This window comes from Bufo bufo, chromosome 8 (assembly GCF_905171765.1).
Source record: "Bufo bufo chromosome 8, aBufBuf1.1, whole genome shotgun sequence".
Classification (NCBI taxonomy): Eukaryota; Metazoa; Chordata; class Amphibia; order Anura; family Bufonidae; genus Bufo; species Bufo bufo.
In genome coordinates this window covers 63,553,773-63,570,200 of record NC_053396.1, presented here as the reverse complement: position 1 = coordinate 63,570,200, position 16,428 = coordinate 63,553,773, and positions in this window count along the sequence as shown.

Sequence of the window (16,428 nt, the reverse complement as noted above, 5' to 3'; positions counted from 1 at the left end):
GGCATACCGTGCTAGGATGGCTTGTTTGACTTTGGGATAATTCCTGATGTCTTCGTCTGGGACGGTTCGGTATGCCTCTGCGACCTTTTGAAATCCTGTAGGTATTTATCGATATCACTTTCTCCTTCTGTGGAATTTTTAAAAGCTTGGTAGGTAATCTTAGCTTTTCCCTGGGTAGTGCTGGTGGGCGCTGGGGCTCCTTCCCCGACTCCCTGAATAGTGTTTTGCTTAGCCACAATGTACTCCTGTACATCTGCTATCAGTATTTCTAGTGTCTCCACGGAAGGGGTGTTTGGGTAAAAAGCTAACCTGCTATTGAGCTCTCTTGTAAATTCTGTTGGCTCTGTCTCCTGTGGAGTTGCCGTAGTGGTTGCTCTGTCCCCCACCATGAGTTCGGGCACAAGGGTAGCTTTCGTTTTGTTGCTGGCTCTTCTTCCCCTTGCTTCCAATAAATCCTTTAACGTAGTTTGTTTCAATGTTGCATAATTCGTCTCTATTCACTGTTCGTTCGTATAACTGCACATATTCTCGAACACCGGTATATCCGAATGGCTGTTTCAACGAACTGCTGCTTTGCTGTGTGGTTTGAATCCTGTCGCCACCAATTGTAGCGGAGAGGCAGTATAATCCACAATAACTCTGCTGGTAGACAGGAACAGCATACAATAATCCAGGTAGCGTTACAATAATCCCTTTTTCCCAAGAACTAGACGACACATAGCTTGGGAGTCAACTAACTTTATTTAGGCATAGCACACCTAGTTTAAACCCCCCAACAGCCTCATTTACATACAATAGGGTACATAGATTACTATAGTACAAGGAAGGGTGGTGTCAATAGCAAGGGCTGATGGGAGATTGAGGAGGGACAGAGCAGCTAGTTTAAACTGGTCTCCCAGTGTCCCTGAGACAACACCCTGATGGGGAAAACAATGGGACAGGAAAAGGGGGAGGGGAAGAGGCACAGAAAAGCAATACATTTAACATAGTGAACAGTAAACAAACTGAGCCGTACAGACAGCCTAACAAAAGGGAATAAAAATGTAGCCAGACTATCCATTCTGCTACACAGACCATACAGGCAATAACATTACAGTAAGAGCAAGATATATACAAACACATTCTGTAAGTGGCTAGGTTTGCCACAAAAACCTGATGAAGGGGAAGTGTAAAAACCCAAAACGCGTTTTCTTTTATTCATGCACTACCTTCAATTAAAAAAGAAGAATTCTATCTAATAAGACTGTCTCCACCGGTGATTTCGCGCCAGAGCAGAACTTTTTCCATTGCAAGTATTCTTTGGGGGACTGGACATCCTATCCAAAAGAAACTCAGTTTGCGGCTGCAGTCCTGGTGTTAAGGTCTAATTTATACAAGTTTACAGTAGGGTTACTAGCACAACCCCATAAGGTGAGCCTCCAGATTCCTCACTTCTTTGTTGTAATTATATCGAACATACTACCCTATTGTGCGCCCCGTTCTCTTTTTTCTATTCCCCTCATACATTTGAGTGGAATCTAGCGTCCAGTATCAAATAAATAATAATTTAGAGCAGGGATGCGCAACCTTCACTTGATTGTTAGATCAACGACTGCTATACATCCAGTTGGCATATCGCTGCAGCTGTCTAGCTTTAATTTATCATCTATATGCCATGAAGAATCTGTCCTATACCTTGACAGAGGAAACGCGTCAGAATGGTATGCTTGGAAAATACTATTGATATTGTTTGGGAGTAACACATCTAGGAAGGGAAAGTTATTGCCAGGGTGAGCCACCGATAAGTGGGGCCGCTCTGTGTTGGGGCGATTCCTCTGCATTTAGGTGGGAGATTCCTCCGCTTTTAGGCAGGGTGTGATAGTCCACAAGATAGGAAAGTGATACGTGGAGTACCAGGGGGAAATATTGCTGTATTCAAAAACCTTTGGAACTACCATATTCCACAGCATTGATCTAATAATCAAGTGAAGAAAGACCAGGTGAAAACCAGAAACGCGGTGATATACATAGATGCCTTTTTCCCTCCAACTCTAGAGTTCAGAGCTACCACACTATCCTGGATTTAAACAGCATCAAAACCGTGAATGGCTACAAATGTAGCATTAATATTGGAATTTGTAATCCATTTAATGCAGTTTTCCCTCCCAATATATTTCAGACTATTTTTGCAGTATATTTATAAAATTTATATCAATTACTTTTGTGGGATTTATTTTAAGAAGTAAACATAAAAGTTAAATTTTAAGTAAGTTAATTTCTTCAGTGATTAGAATTGGATATATACCTACATATATATGTATTTAACCGTTAGAATAAAAGCACAAAGTCTCTGTATAGGGAATAAGTCCACTCAAGCGCTGCAAATCCCAAGACGATGTGGGTAAAAGTCTGATAAGTAAAATGATAAAAGAAAAGTAAAATGATAAAAGAAAGGATTGCACTACAAGAGAGGATTCTTTTAAATGTTCCTATTATTTTCTCTTTCTTACATTCGGAAAAATCTTCAGTTAGACGGACCACATTCAATCATACATTTTCAACAGTTGCATGTAAACCTGAAATGCAGTGAAAAAAATGCACTATGGTGTAGTATGTTCAAACACCTGTCGCATCAGATGTGCGATATACTCACAAAGATCACTTGTAATGCGCATAGAGAGAGAACGTTGTGTCTTCAGTCAGGGAGCTCTGGTTGTAAGGCAGGTAAGGACCAGGAGCCGTCAATTCAGAGGATCTTTGTCTGAACTGTGATCCCACCAGGAGAGCGTCACTTCGAGATATCACCCGTCTCACACTTCCATAAAGCTCGAAAAGGAAGGAAGGCGCAGAGAATGGTGAAGTACGTACCAGTGGTTGCAAATGAAAAGGGTTTATTGTACTTACAAAAAACATAGGATTGAAATCATGTTAAAAACAATGTATGCTGCCCGACCCGGGTTTCGCCATAATGCTTCGTCTGGGGCGTTGATTGTTGAGTGGAAACTCTCTTGTAGCGCAGTCCTTTCTTTTATCATGTATTTAACCGTACCTGTGAAATACTATGTTCACATTTCTGTCTCATCTTTTGTGTACATTGCAGTATATAGGGGTAAAGTATTCTATTTTACTGTGCAGTAAGCTTGCTGTGCATTGTGAGTAATCAAACATAAGAACACAGTTTTTTTTGTGTGGAATAAAGATTAATATTTGCCCATTTTACATTTAAATTTTACATAATCTTGTGTGGCTTTGTAGAACATTGTAGGGTTTATTGTGTACACACCCTAAGAATATAATCCACCACTGTTGATAGTTGGACATTAAGTTCTCTCTAGCTTATTCAGAAGGGCCCAAAATTATTTCTTTGGTTTGTCCTCTGGTTTGTTACTGTTGTCCTCTCTGTAGAAAGGCATGAGGAGACAGGGTAAGAGAAGGGGGAGGTCTTTGGACAAGGGCTGTTCTAGTCTGAGGCGTAACTGGGATGCCAAACATTAAGAACTGGGAGTACTGCCAAGGGCTTTATCAAAGGAAGCAGATCGACCGGCAGCTGGAGATGGGAGCTTGCCAGCTGTCTCTTTTTCATTTCTTTTTCTATGTATTTTATTCTCTCCTACTATCTACGTGTATATTTTTTGGATTAGTGTTCTCAGCTTTAGTTACCTCACTTTATTCCTGTGGGTTCAGCTTCTTTCCCTTCCTTCTGTATAGAACACTTGACGCATAGTGTACTTGTCAGTGTAAATTTTTAAGATAACTCAGAAAAAGAAAATTAGATGTTTTTCAGTTCCCTTTATCTTGTCTTTAATTATATACTTTAGGTCAATAATATTGTGACTTAGAGATAGCAATTACAGGGACATTCTAAGACTAGATTTCTACTCTGCTACAGTGCAAAAGCAAATATAATGTAAGGCAATATTTCTGAAACTTTTTTTGACTGTTTTCATACAATATTGTAATGTGTAATAGTTACAAATATTAAATATCTTGAAATGTTTTAAAAAAAGATATTAGTAATAGTATACATTGTATAGATTAATTATACACAATGCACAACAAAATTGTATATTATATTGTGTATCAGAAAGGCTATCAGAAAGGTGAACCTAACCTATCTAACCCCATCTACAACAAGCAGTAGAGTTATGCCATAACTGCTGTGGTAGGGCAGCCTAAAGGGGCCAAAGAGAGCAGACCTTAGTTTAGAGTAAATATATACATACCGTTACGACACCCACTTTTGACTTTTCACGATGAAGGTGTGGAGTAACTTCCATCTACCTTACCTCTTTGTCATGTGCACCGGCACATCGTTCTTGGAGGTGGCTAATGCTGATGCGATTGAAAGAGTGGCCGGTAACCAGAAACAATTTACTCCTATGTTGACTAACATGGCGGAGTCATATGTGTAAACTTAAAACAGAGAAGCCGTGCGTGAGAGACTCTAATGGCGGAGACATACAGTACAGACCAAAAGTTTGGACACACCATCTCATTCAAAGAGTTTTCTTTATTTTCATGACTATGAAAATTGTAGATTCACACTGAAGGCATCAAAACTTTGAATTAACACATGTGGAATTATATACATAACAAACAAGTGTGAAACAACTGAAAATATGTCATATTGTAGGTTCTTCAAAGTAGCCACCTTATGCTTTGATTACTGCTTTGCACACTCTTGATGAGCTTCAAGAGGTAGTCCCCTGAAATGGTGACTACCTCTTGAAGCTCATCAATAGAATGACTACCTCTTGAAGCTCATCAATAGAATGCCAAGAGTGTGCAAAGCAGTAATCAAAGCAAAAGGGGGCTACTTTGAAGAACCTAGAATATGACATATTTTCAGTTTCACACTTGTTTGTTATGTATATAATTCCACATGTGTTAATTCATAGTTTTGATGTCTTCATAGTCATGAATTTTTTTTTTTTTTATATATATATATTTTTTTTAACTATAAACCACTTAAGCAGCACCAGTATGACTTGTGGACTCGCATAACCATGACCCTCTCCGACAATAACCTAGGACGCTAACCAGCCTACAACCATATTGTACACCTAGCGAACATGAAGAATGGTCATCGCGCCCCTGAAGCCAAGAGACTGAACTGGATGACCTTACAGTGACGATAAGTAATTACAACGTGAGCCAGACCTAAAAGGAAAATGCATAGACATTAGTGATCCAAACCACGTGCATAAACGAAACATTAAACCAACCGCGAAATTGAAACAGATGGGAAAAAAACAAGAGCCAGAGGCATTGCAGTTCGCTAAGAGAAGACCCTTGTCGTGACAAACGAATGTGAAAACATAGTAGGAACTTACTCCTATTGGCCCACTGACCACTAGGGAGCTATTTGGTTAACTGGGGCAGGGGACCAACCTGAGTGAATGCGAACCAAAAGTAAAGGAGACCAGTCTAAGTGAATGCATAGCAGGACAAAAAAACGCCACAAATTTTATTTTTATTTTTTTTCCCTTCTCCTTTTCGAAGTGAACAGAAAAGGTAGACCTATGGAATGTAACAAACCACCGAGGAAAGAAACGTAAGCCTGAAAAGAAAGCAGCTATGCTTATAGGAAGAGCAGTATCAGAGCGGTGTGCTGGTTGCCCTAGTAAGAATACTGAGTAATCATAATGTAGCAATGAAAAGAAATGCAGCTTTAAGTGGAAGCATAGTATAACACATAATGTAAGAACAAGTGGGTGCATGCAGCTCTGGATGCGAGTGGTGCCTAAAAACATGGTATGGGCACAGCTCTGAGTATGAGCATGAAGAGCATGGTATAAAGCAGATCACCTGCATGGACTAACTAACACCCTGTGCCTAAATAACCCCCTTGGAAACCTTATGTACGGCCGGCAGAAGGAAGCCAGACACCGCCTATGATCTGCTCCCCCTGACCGAGCCTAGTACTCCTTCCCCTGATCCCTGCCTAACTAACGGCACGGCGGCCCGTGCCAGACTTTATTGAAGATGAGGAGCGGGGACACGGTGTCCCCTGCACCTTTACACACAGCCGCGTGGGGAACTCACGCTGCTCCCTGGCAGAGTGCACCAGTGCGGGGGAGCCCCCCCCCCCTCAGCCAGGGGCCGACCCACCGACGGCTGGACACTCGTACCGTGTGGGGAGCAGCGCCGCTGCCTGGCAATGTGCAGCGGGCCAGGGGGAGCCCTTCCTTTACCATGGGCCCTGCCCCCTGCTGGTTTGAATCATGTGCCGCATGGGGAGCCGCACAGCTCCCTGGCAGAGTGCACCAGTGCAGGGGAGCCCCCCTTCAGCCAGGGGCCGACCCACCGCCGGCTGGACACTCGTACCACGTGGGGAGCAGCGCAGCTCCCTGGCAATGTGCACCGGGGCAGGGGGAGCCCTTCCTTTACCATGGGCCCCGCCGGTTTGAATCGTGTGCCGCGTGGGGAGCCGCACAGCTCCCTGGCAGAGTACACCAGTGCGGGGGTGCCCCCCCTCACCTTTTCAACAGTTGCATGTAAACCACCCATACCGCGTGGGGAGCTGCACAGCTCCCTGGCATTGTGCTCCGGTGCGGGGTGCCCCCCCTCACCTAGGGGGCCGTCCCCCACGCCGGCCGGACTCTAATATTGCATGCTGCGGAGAAGCAGCTTCTTACCCTTGCCGACCCCAGGATCTCAAACTCTGCTTCATCCCAGAGCGCTACATGTATCTGACCGCAGCGTGGGTCCCGTGCAAACAACTCTGATCCTACCATGAATACCAGCGCCCTCTTGAGACATTCTGCCGTCGCCCAGCCGTAAGGAGCCTCCACACCATGCTGCTGTATCCTAGAGCTGACCCAGAGGTAGTGAAATCAGCTGAATCGGCGTCAGCCTGGGCCCACAGGTGCCTATAAATAGTCTAGTAATCAGCCAGCCTGGGCCCACGGGTACGCATGAATAGCCTTGTAATTAGCCTCCCCTCCCACAAATGCAGCAATATCTTGCTTATACTTGTAGTCACTTCTTTGCTGGGAATAGGGATTGCGCATCCCCTTTCTTAGCACTGATCTATCTTCAGCTAGACATCTGTAGATGGTATTCTTCAAGGACTGGGCCAATTTTTGTTTTTAGGCCTTCATGTTTTCCTTTCTACCTTCTAAAACCCACAACTTTTTAAATTCTTCATTCACACAGCCAAACAAGGGTTTATTTTTGTGGGACAAGTTATATTTTTAACCCATACAGTACCAGCGCCGTTTTACACAATAAAAAATTCGTTTCAAGTAAAAAAAAAAAAGCGTCCTTTTCCCAAAATTAATTTAAAAAAATTGGAAAAAATAGCGAAAAAAAGAAAAGTATACATATTAGGCATTGCCGCATCCCTATCGACTGGCTCTATAAAAATATCACATGATCCAATCTGTCAGGTGAACACCATAAAACAAAAAAATCTAATTTTCTGGACACCTTGCCTCTCAAAAATGTAATACCAAGCGATCAAAAAAGTGTATGTATCCCAAAATGGTACCAATCAAACCGTCATCTCATTCCATAAAAAAGGAGCCCCTACCTAAGAAAATCGCCCAAAAAAATAAAATGGTCTTTTAGAAAATTGCAACACAAAAACAAAATTTTATTCTGTTCAAAAAGGATTTCACTGTGTAAAACTTAACAAAAATTAAAATAGACATATTGGATATTGCCGCGTCCGTAACAACTTGCTGTATAAAAATATCCCATGATATGCCCCCTCAGGTGAATGCTGTAAAGAATTTATGTTTAAAACTATGCCAAAACAGCCATTTTTTGTCACCTTTCCTTACAAAAAGTATAATACCAAGCGATCCAAAAGTCTTATGTACCCCAAAATGGCACCAATGAAAATGTGACCTCATCCCGCAAAAAATGAACTCCCCCATAAGACAGTCGCTCAAAAAATAAAAACCAATGGCACCCGTAAACCAATCCATCAAAATCTGCTTCAAAAGGCATATGGTGCTCCTTCCGTTCTGAGTGCTGCCATGTGCACCACCACATATGGGGTGTTGCTGTATTCAGGAGAAAGTGGGTAGCACATTATGGGGTGCTTTTTCTCCTGTTACCCCTTGTGAAAATGAAAGATTTGGGGCTAAAGAAATATTTTATTGGAAAAAATAAAACTTTTTATTTTCACAGCCAAGTGTTTCCAAATTTCATAAAACACTTAGGGGGTCAAAGTGCTCAGTACCCCCCTTAATATATTCTTTAAGGGGTTTAGTTTCCAAAACAGGGTCACTTTTTCATGGTTTCCACTGTAGGGGTACGTCAGGGTCTCTTTAAATACAAAATGGTGCCTAAAAACCATTCTAGCAAAATCTGCCTACAAAATCCATATGGCGCTCCTTTCCTTTTGACCACTGCCACATGCTTATAGAGCAGTTTACCACCACATATGGAGTATTTCTGTAAACTGCAGAATCGGAGTAATTTATTTTGATGTTAACCCTTGCTGTGTTGCAAGAAAAAATTGATTAACATAAAAAATCTACCAAAAAAGTGAAACTTTGAAATTTCACCTCCATTTTCCTTTAATCCTTGTGAAACACCTCAAGGGGTAACAAAGTTTGTAACATAGGTTCTGAATAATTTGAGAGGTGTAGTTTCTAAAATAGGGTCATTTATGGGTGGTTTCCATTACGAAAGCCCCTCAAAATCACTTTATAACTGAATTGGTGCTTTAAAAAATGGTTTTGGAAATTTTGTTGAAAATTTGAAAAATTGCTTCTAAAATTCTAAGCCTTCTAACGTCCCAAAAAAATAAAATAAAATAAAATAAAATAAAGCAGGCATATGGGGAATGTTCATTGATAACTATCTTATGAGGTACTACTATATGTCTTAAAAGTAGAGAAATTCAAATTTAGAAAATTGTGAATTTTTCTAAATTTCTGGCAAATTTTGGATTCTTTTATAAATAAAGGTGAAATATATACACTCAAATTTACCATTGTCATGAAGTACAATGTGTCACGAGAAAACAATTTCAGAAAGGCTTGGATAAGTAAATGTGTTCCAAAGTTTTTAGCATATAAAGTGACTGGGATTTAACGTGAAAAGTGGCTTGGTAGTGAAGGGCTTAATGGCACCATTTAATTTTCCATATCTTGTATTAGAAAATGGGGAAAAATTATTTGTGTGGTGAAATTGAAAAAAAAGACCACAATTCCGCCAAGGTTTTTTGGAGTTATTATGGCGTTCACTATGCAGTATAAATGACATGATATCCTGATTCTGTGGGTCAAAATGATTACGGCAATACCAAATTTGTACACAGTTTTTACTATGTTTTACTTCTTTCAGCAAATAAAAATTTTCTTGGCATAAATTTTTATATATTTCCATCTACAGAGCTGTATGGGTTTTTTCAGGGCAAACTCTACATTTCATTTTTTCATCATTCTTTATCTAACTTTTTGGGGGGGACGAGGTCACCAAAAAATGTTGAATCGTCCGTTTTTTCCGTTCCAGCATTCATGGCACAGGAAAAATATTTTTATATTTTAATACTTCTTGTATTTTCATATGTGTTGATTAGAGATGAGCGAATCGAAGCTGACGAAGTGGAATTCGATCCGAATTTCAGGAAAAATTCAATTTGCACCGAATTTCCTCATGCTTCGTGGTAACGAATCACATTTTTTCCTAAAATGGCTGCTGCACGTTTGAGGACATGGAGAAAGGAACTCTGGGAAGGCGGAATCACCCATACTGACATGCATGCAGCCAATCAGCAGCCAGCCAGCCCTATGATGTCACAGCCCCATAAATAGCGGCAGCCACCTTAGATTCTGCCATTCACCAGCGTACTTAGTGCAGGGAGAGAAGTCTGCAAGCGCTAGGGACTGTGATAGGAAAGACTTGATTGTGGTGAAAAAACGATTTGCAGGGAAAAGATAGGGAGGAATCATTCCATAGCATTTATGTAGAACAGGGTTCAGTAGGGAAGGTTACAAACTGGATAATAGGAACAATCCTATTACACCTTGATGCACTGACTGGGGATCCAAATTGCCATTATACAGCTCTGTCATTCCAGCAAACCGTTCTTGTTATTGGGGTGCAAGTTTGATACAGACATTAACAGGAAGGAAATATTACAAGGAAATATTTCTACAGTACGTATTATTTGCCCTTGTGGGGTGCAGTTATATGTTGTAAAGCCCTTTTTGCCGTGTATTAGTGGCAAAATAAAAATATATTAGCTGTTCAGCGTTGCAGTTATCTGTAGTAAAGCCTTTTGTGTTGTGTAAAAGTAAAAAACTATTTGGGCCTAATTGCCATTCTGCGGTGCAGTAATATATTCTAAAACCCAGTTTGCCGTGTAATAAAAAATATTTGATCTAATATTTGATTATTTGATCTAACAGTATGTCAGACAGAGAAGTGCCAGACCCTGCACAGGGGAGTGTCAGAGGCCTAAATGTTTCTGGGGCAGACAGGGGTCGCAGCAGAGTAAGGTGCCATGGCAGCAGAGGTCACTTTGAGAGTCCTGAGCTCCCAGTGTCAGCTAGCAGTCGTGTTGTGACCAGCAACCCAGCGGTTCTTAATCGGTTGACTTGATCTTTGACTTCATCGCAAGTGACATCAGACACCCCCAGCCAAGAGTCAGTGGGTTCGTCAGACACAACCCTTAGTTGGCATGGCCCGGGAGAAAGCCATGTGCTCTCACCTGTCCTCAACCTGCCTCTGTCCTTTCCTCCTCTAGGTGCGCAAGTAGTGATGAGGAGAGTAGCATGGGAGCTGGGGTTGCAAGTGGTCAGAGACGGTTGAGGAGGACATCAGTGACGTGCAGACAGTACTCGATGATGATGATGTAGTTGATCGCACTTGGGAGTTGGGTGATGAAGGGGCTTCATTTATTTATTTTTCTTTATATAATAATGTAATATTATAAAATCCAGTGTCTCCATGATAAGTCTGCAGCGTGGTGGCCCTGTGTGGCTTCTACACACTTTCAAAATAATCCTTCAGCGGGGTGAATAGATGCTGGGTGACCAGGATGCTCCATGACCTTCCCAGGGGCTGCTGTTGGGAGCAGCGGTTAATTTCTGAGACGTCCGTATAGTGCGGGGGGAATCCGAAGACCGTCTCCATCTCTGTGCACCACAGGATTTCCTCCTTCCCATCCATGATGAATGGGAACTCATGATGTTTTCCCTGACGAAGAGACCAGGGGCTAGTAGTTATGGTTTGAATCTTGATGAATCTCACGACTCTTCCAGGCTCCAAGCAATGTTGAAGCTTTGTCTTCTTATTGTCTGTAGCTACTAGAGGCCTTTTCATGCCAGGCAGGTTCCCCCAGAAGTATCTGGCTCGATGAGCAGCCGATACCACACTTGCATCAATCTTCACAGGATTCTTCTCAAGGTGGAGAGAAATTGTTTTTTGGAAGGCTTTCTCCATTGCAACCATGTCGTCGAATAACCAGAAGAATGGTCGATTCTGTCTTAGGCAACACTTAATTTTTTTTAAATGAAATTAATTAAATGTTTAATATTAAATTGAACCAAAACTTGATTAAAATTATAAGAAAGTAAACTTAAATTTGCTAATATATTATCCCAATTTTCGAGGGAAATTCCCAGACAATCAATTTGCCAAGCCTTTTGTGCCAGAGAACATGTATTATTAAATCGTGTTTTAAGCAACACTTTATAAAGTTGAGAAATTTGAACCTTCTGTTCTGTCCTATATTCCCTATAAATGAATAGATGAAGCGGGGAGATCGAGACTATGATTACACAGGGCATGGGGAGGAGGGGTCAAACATGGAAAAGGAGGACACGAAGCAACATATATTTGATACTTCAAACTTCAAACCTGTTACCAGGTCCCAGCAGACACCGAAGATCCAAGAAGGGGGGCAGCAGGAAGCACCGGAGAACAAAACATAAGAAGGAGGGCGACTGCCCCGTCTGTGAGCGAGGCAGAGAGCAGACACAGTCAGACAAGGCGCACAAACGCAGGGGATCCCCTGAGAGTCTGATTTAGCAGAACGCAAAGGGCCTAGAAGGGGGGAGTCCCACGGTTCAAATAGAGAGGCTTGTGTCTTGCAAAGAGCGGCAGGATAGAACGGACAGAGGGAGGAGCGATGTAGCAAACCTACGTCATCATGTCTTCACCCCACAGTGGCATGCATCCGATTTCAGGCAGTCAAGGCTCCACCACCTCAGCCGAAGGGAGCTGTCTGTCTTCCCATCATCTACCAGTTCTGATGCTCCTGCTCCTCGTCCTCCTACTCCTCATCACTCATTCCATCAGCAATAGATCACTGGAGCGATTGCCAAGAGACAACAGTATGAGTGCACTCATCCAACGGCGCTGAAGCTGAACATTGTCAGTATGGGATCTGCATCTCCACTGCAGGGTGGCAGATCGCTGTCTACACATTGCAGCACTATGGGTCCCAGTACTGGCTTACCTTGTAGGAGACGCAGGTGCCCGCCAGCCTACCGCCGCATCCGTCCTCTTTGCCAGGTGTCATCTGATGCGCTATAGCATGCGTGCGCGCACCTCTCCCTTTCTTATAGGAGTAGGCAGCTGGTTCCTGATTACCATCCCCACCCGGAGGCGGGACTATTTGTATTTAAGGCAGCTTCACTCATCATGAAGTGCCCAAGCGTGGTTGTTGTACCTCTTGACTCCCGCTGAAGCATTCCTCTGTGTCTGTTTATTGGATTTCCTGGATTCTGACCTCTGCTTCGTTTGACTACGCATCTGCCTGCTGTCTGTTTATTGGATCACCTGGATTATAGACCTCTGCACTGCCTGACTACGTGTCTGCCCATCTCCTCCTGTAAGTCTGCCTGGATCCAGATCCTGCACTGCCTATGAGACTGCTTATATCTGCACTGCCTGACAACGAGACTGCTTATATCTGCACTGCCTGACAACGAGACTGCTTATATCTGCACTGCCTGACTATGCATCTGACCATCTCCTCCTGTAAGTCTGCCTGGATCCAGACCCTGCGCTGCCTATGAGACTGCTTATATCTGCATGCTATATTGCTCTGAACTTTGTGTTGCCTGTATCTGTCAAGTGACTTTTGAATACTGTCTGCCAGTAAAGACCATCTGTTCCTTTATTCTGCCTTTGTTGGACTCTGTTCACACTACTGCAGGTAGCTGCATTCAAGGTAACCAGTGCAGACACCAGGGTCCTGTCTCTGAGAGTCAGCAGTCAGCAATATTGGACTAATTCCCAGTCCTCTATCAGCTGACACAGAGGATCCACATCCTCTGGTCGTAACAAACATGCTCCTGTCCAAGTTGCTGGTGCTTCAGTCCCTCCCTTTCCAAGTGGTGGACTCTGCACCTTTCAGAGAACTGATGGCTTGTGCCAAGCCGAGGTGGCCTCCTCATGCTGCTGCCACCTCCACAATCTCTTGTCGTCGTGCCACTCTGTGGCCTCCTCATGCTGCTGCCACCTCCATAATCTCTCGTCGTCGGGCAACTCTGTGGCCTCCTCATGCTGCTTACACCGCCACAATCTCTCTTTGTCGTGCCACTCTGTGGCCTCCTCATGCTGCTGCCACCTCCAAAATCTCTAGTCGTCGTGCCACTCTGTGGCCTCCTTATGCTGCTGCCACCTCCACAATCTCTCGTCGTCGGGCAACTCTGTGGCCTCCTCATGCTGCTGCCACCGCCACAATCTCTCTTCGTCATGCCACTCTGTGGCCTCTTCATGCTGTTGCCACCTCCACACTATGTCACCTTGCCTCTCTGTGGCCTCCTGATGCTGCTGCCACCTCCACACTATGTAACCCTTTCCACTCTGTGGCCTCCTGATGCTGCCTCCACCTCCACACTCTGTCATTGTGCCACTCTGTGGTCTCCTCATGCTGTTCCCATCCTCCCCACTTCATTACTGGGCCACTACTTAAGCCTTTTTGGCTTGGCTGACACCATCATTTATTTGACCCTTCTTTTGATCTGTCAGAAGGAAGGAAAAATTAGATGCACAATGGATCCTCTCTGTATAGCAGATCTAAGGCCTGAATGGTCCCATCAGAATTGCCTTGTGATTTGGTAGTCAAAAGCAGGAGTGGGTACAAAACACAGAAGACATGTAAATATTCTGTTCACGTGTCATCTCTGTTTTGGATCCACTCCTGTTTTTTTGGGCATTAGCAATACTGATGGATTACTGACCAAATGCTGACCGAGTGAAGGCGGATCTGTTTTTTGTGGGTTATTGTTCTGACGGATCAGAGGAAGGGCAAAATAATCAGTGACTTCTTTTATTTTTTTAATTTTTTTTTTATTGTTTTCAAAAATAAAATTATTACATATACCAATTTCAATCACATTAATATAAATAGTATATCAATATATCACATATCCATCACACCCGTGTATATAGTATAGGAATTATAAATAACCCGTCCCCCCACCCCCCCATTGGCTGTCGTTCCCCTCAGTGCAATCAAGTACGGCATACAACAAATATGTTAGTTATTTCTACGTGGCTCTGCGTGCAGCTCTCCGCTTCCTTTCAATATCCTCATATATTTTAATTTGTTGAAAATATAGACCCCACTCCCTTGACGAGGGCTGGGAGACAGAGCCCCAGTGCCTGACCAGTATAGCTTTTGCTACCATCACTCCTTTCATCCAGATCTGTCTAACTTGGGGGGGAACTTCCGTTTCTGAACCATAGTCTCCAAAGATCACTATCAATCAGTGACTTCTACACCAACTTACTGCTGACACCCTCTCCACTCTGTAGGGAGCTCTACTTGTTTAAGTGTTTAATAGAACAGGTTCTGTAGACATCTATGTGGAATCAGCTGATGATGGAGTGCGTTTCTTCTGGACACTAACATCAACCTGTAAGGCTGAGTTCATACTTGAGTTATTTGGTCAGTTTTGGCCCCGTGACTACACCACTATAGTGTTCTACACCACTATAAAGGCTCTCTGCAGCCAGTAAATAGACGTTTTTAACTAAATTCGCCGTGAACAAATTCGGATCAAACTAAATTGTTCCCCAATAATTTGGCGAACCGGCGAATTGAATTTTTAAAAAATGTGCTAATCTCTAGTGTTGATGTATGTTATGTTTATTTTCTACTATTTATTTATTTTTACTTTTTTACACTGTACAAAGTTAGACTGCCTGTATTCATGTCAACATTTATGGCAAAGGAACAGCCAGCCTGAGTTACCAGTGTCCGGCGTAGAGAGATAATTCCGGTAACCACCAGATACCAGTTGACTAAAATGATATCTGACAGGGATCCAGCCGCATAATGTTGGCTTTTGGACAGACAAAAAGATATGCATGCAGGACTTTCTGTCAAGCTGAAATTCCACATTTATAGAGGGAAGCATCCGGATTCCCTAAGCATCACATTGTAGTCAATGGGGATCCAGTGGTTCCTGACATTATCCAGCTATGCCAGATATGGTGAACTCCATTTCCAGCAGGCTGTTCTTTTTTCTCAATAGCAGTTTAGAGGCAACAACAATGATGGTAGTTGTAGTACTCCCTGAGTCTGACTCCAGACACTTTGCTATCTTCCCAAGATAACCACATGTTTGCTGTACTGTCTTTAATAACTCCCTCTGCAGTTCCCGGGCATTGCTAGGGTCTGAAAAGATCCAAGGCCCAAGCCCCAATGAATATGGCCCAATTTTCTAAGTCGACCTTCCCCCCACACACCACATTTTATTGTACTTGCTATACATCAGCACATAACTCTCACATGCAGGTAATGTCTCCTCTTATGTAGATGTTATCTGTCATCGCCTTCTCCATTCAGTCTGGACAACTTCTTTCAGCCGCACCTTGTCTCTGCAGAGTGTAACACCCAGACATCTTAGCTTCCTCACTTTTCTATCATCATCCCCCAACCTGGAGTCCCAACAGTGTTATCCTGCTGCTCGCTGTGGTCCCCAATACCCCCAAATACTATCCTGAAAAATGAGTGCGATACAGATAGTCCCCCCATAGTAATAGTGCTCCTCATAGTCCCACCAATAATATTTCCCTTCTAGAATGCCCTCATTAGTAATACTGCCCTCTACAGTGCCCACAACAGTGATAATGGTCCCCAATAGTGCCACCATTAGTAGAAGAGCCCTCCAGTATTATTAATGCCCTCACAGAGCCCCCAGTAGAAATTAGGCCCCCCTATTGTTGCCCCAGTGGTAATAAAGCTCTATACAAACCCCTCAGTAGTAATAAGGCCCCCATAGTGCTCTTAGTAGAAATAAGGCAGATGAATAAGTCACTCCTATAGAGACCCCAGTAGTAATAAGAATGCCTATAATGCCCCTGGATTTAAAATGCCCCTACAGTGCCCCCAGTATTTATTCTGCCCCCTATTGTTATAATGTTCACCCTGAAGTGCCCCCAGTATTTATAATGCCACCCGCAGTGCCCCCTGTAATTATATTCCTCCCTTTAGTGTCCTCAGGAATTATAATTTCTCAGCCCATA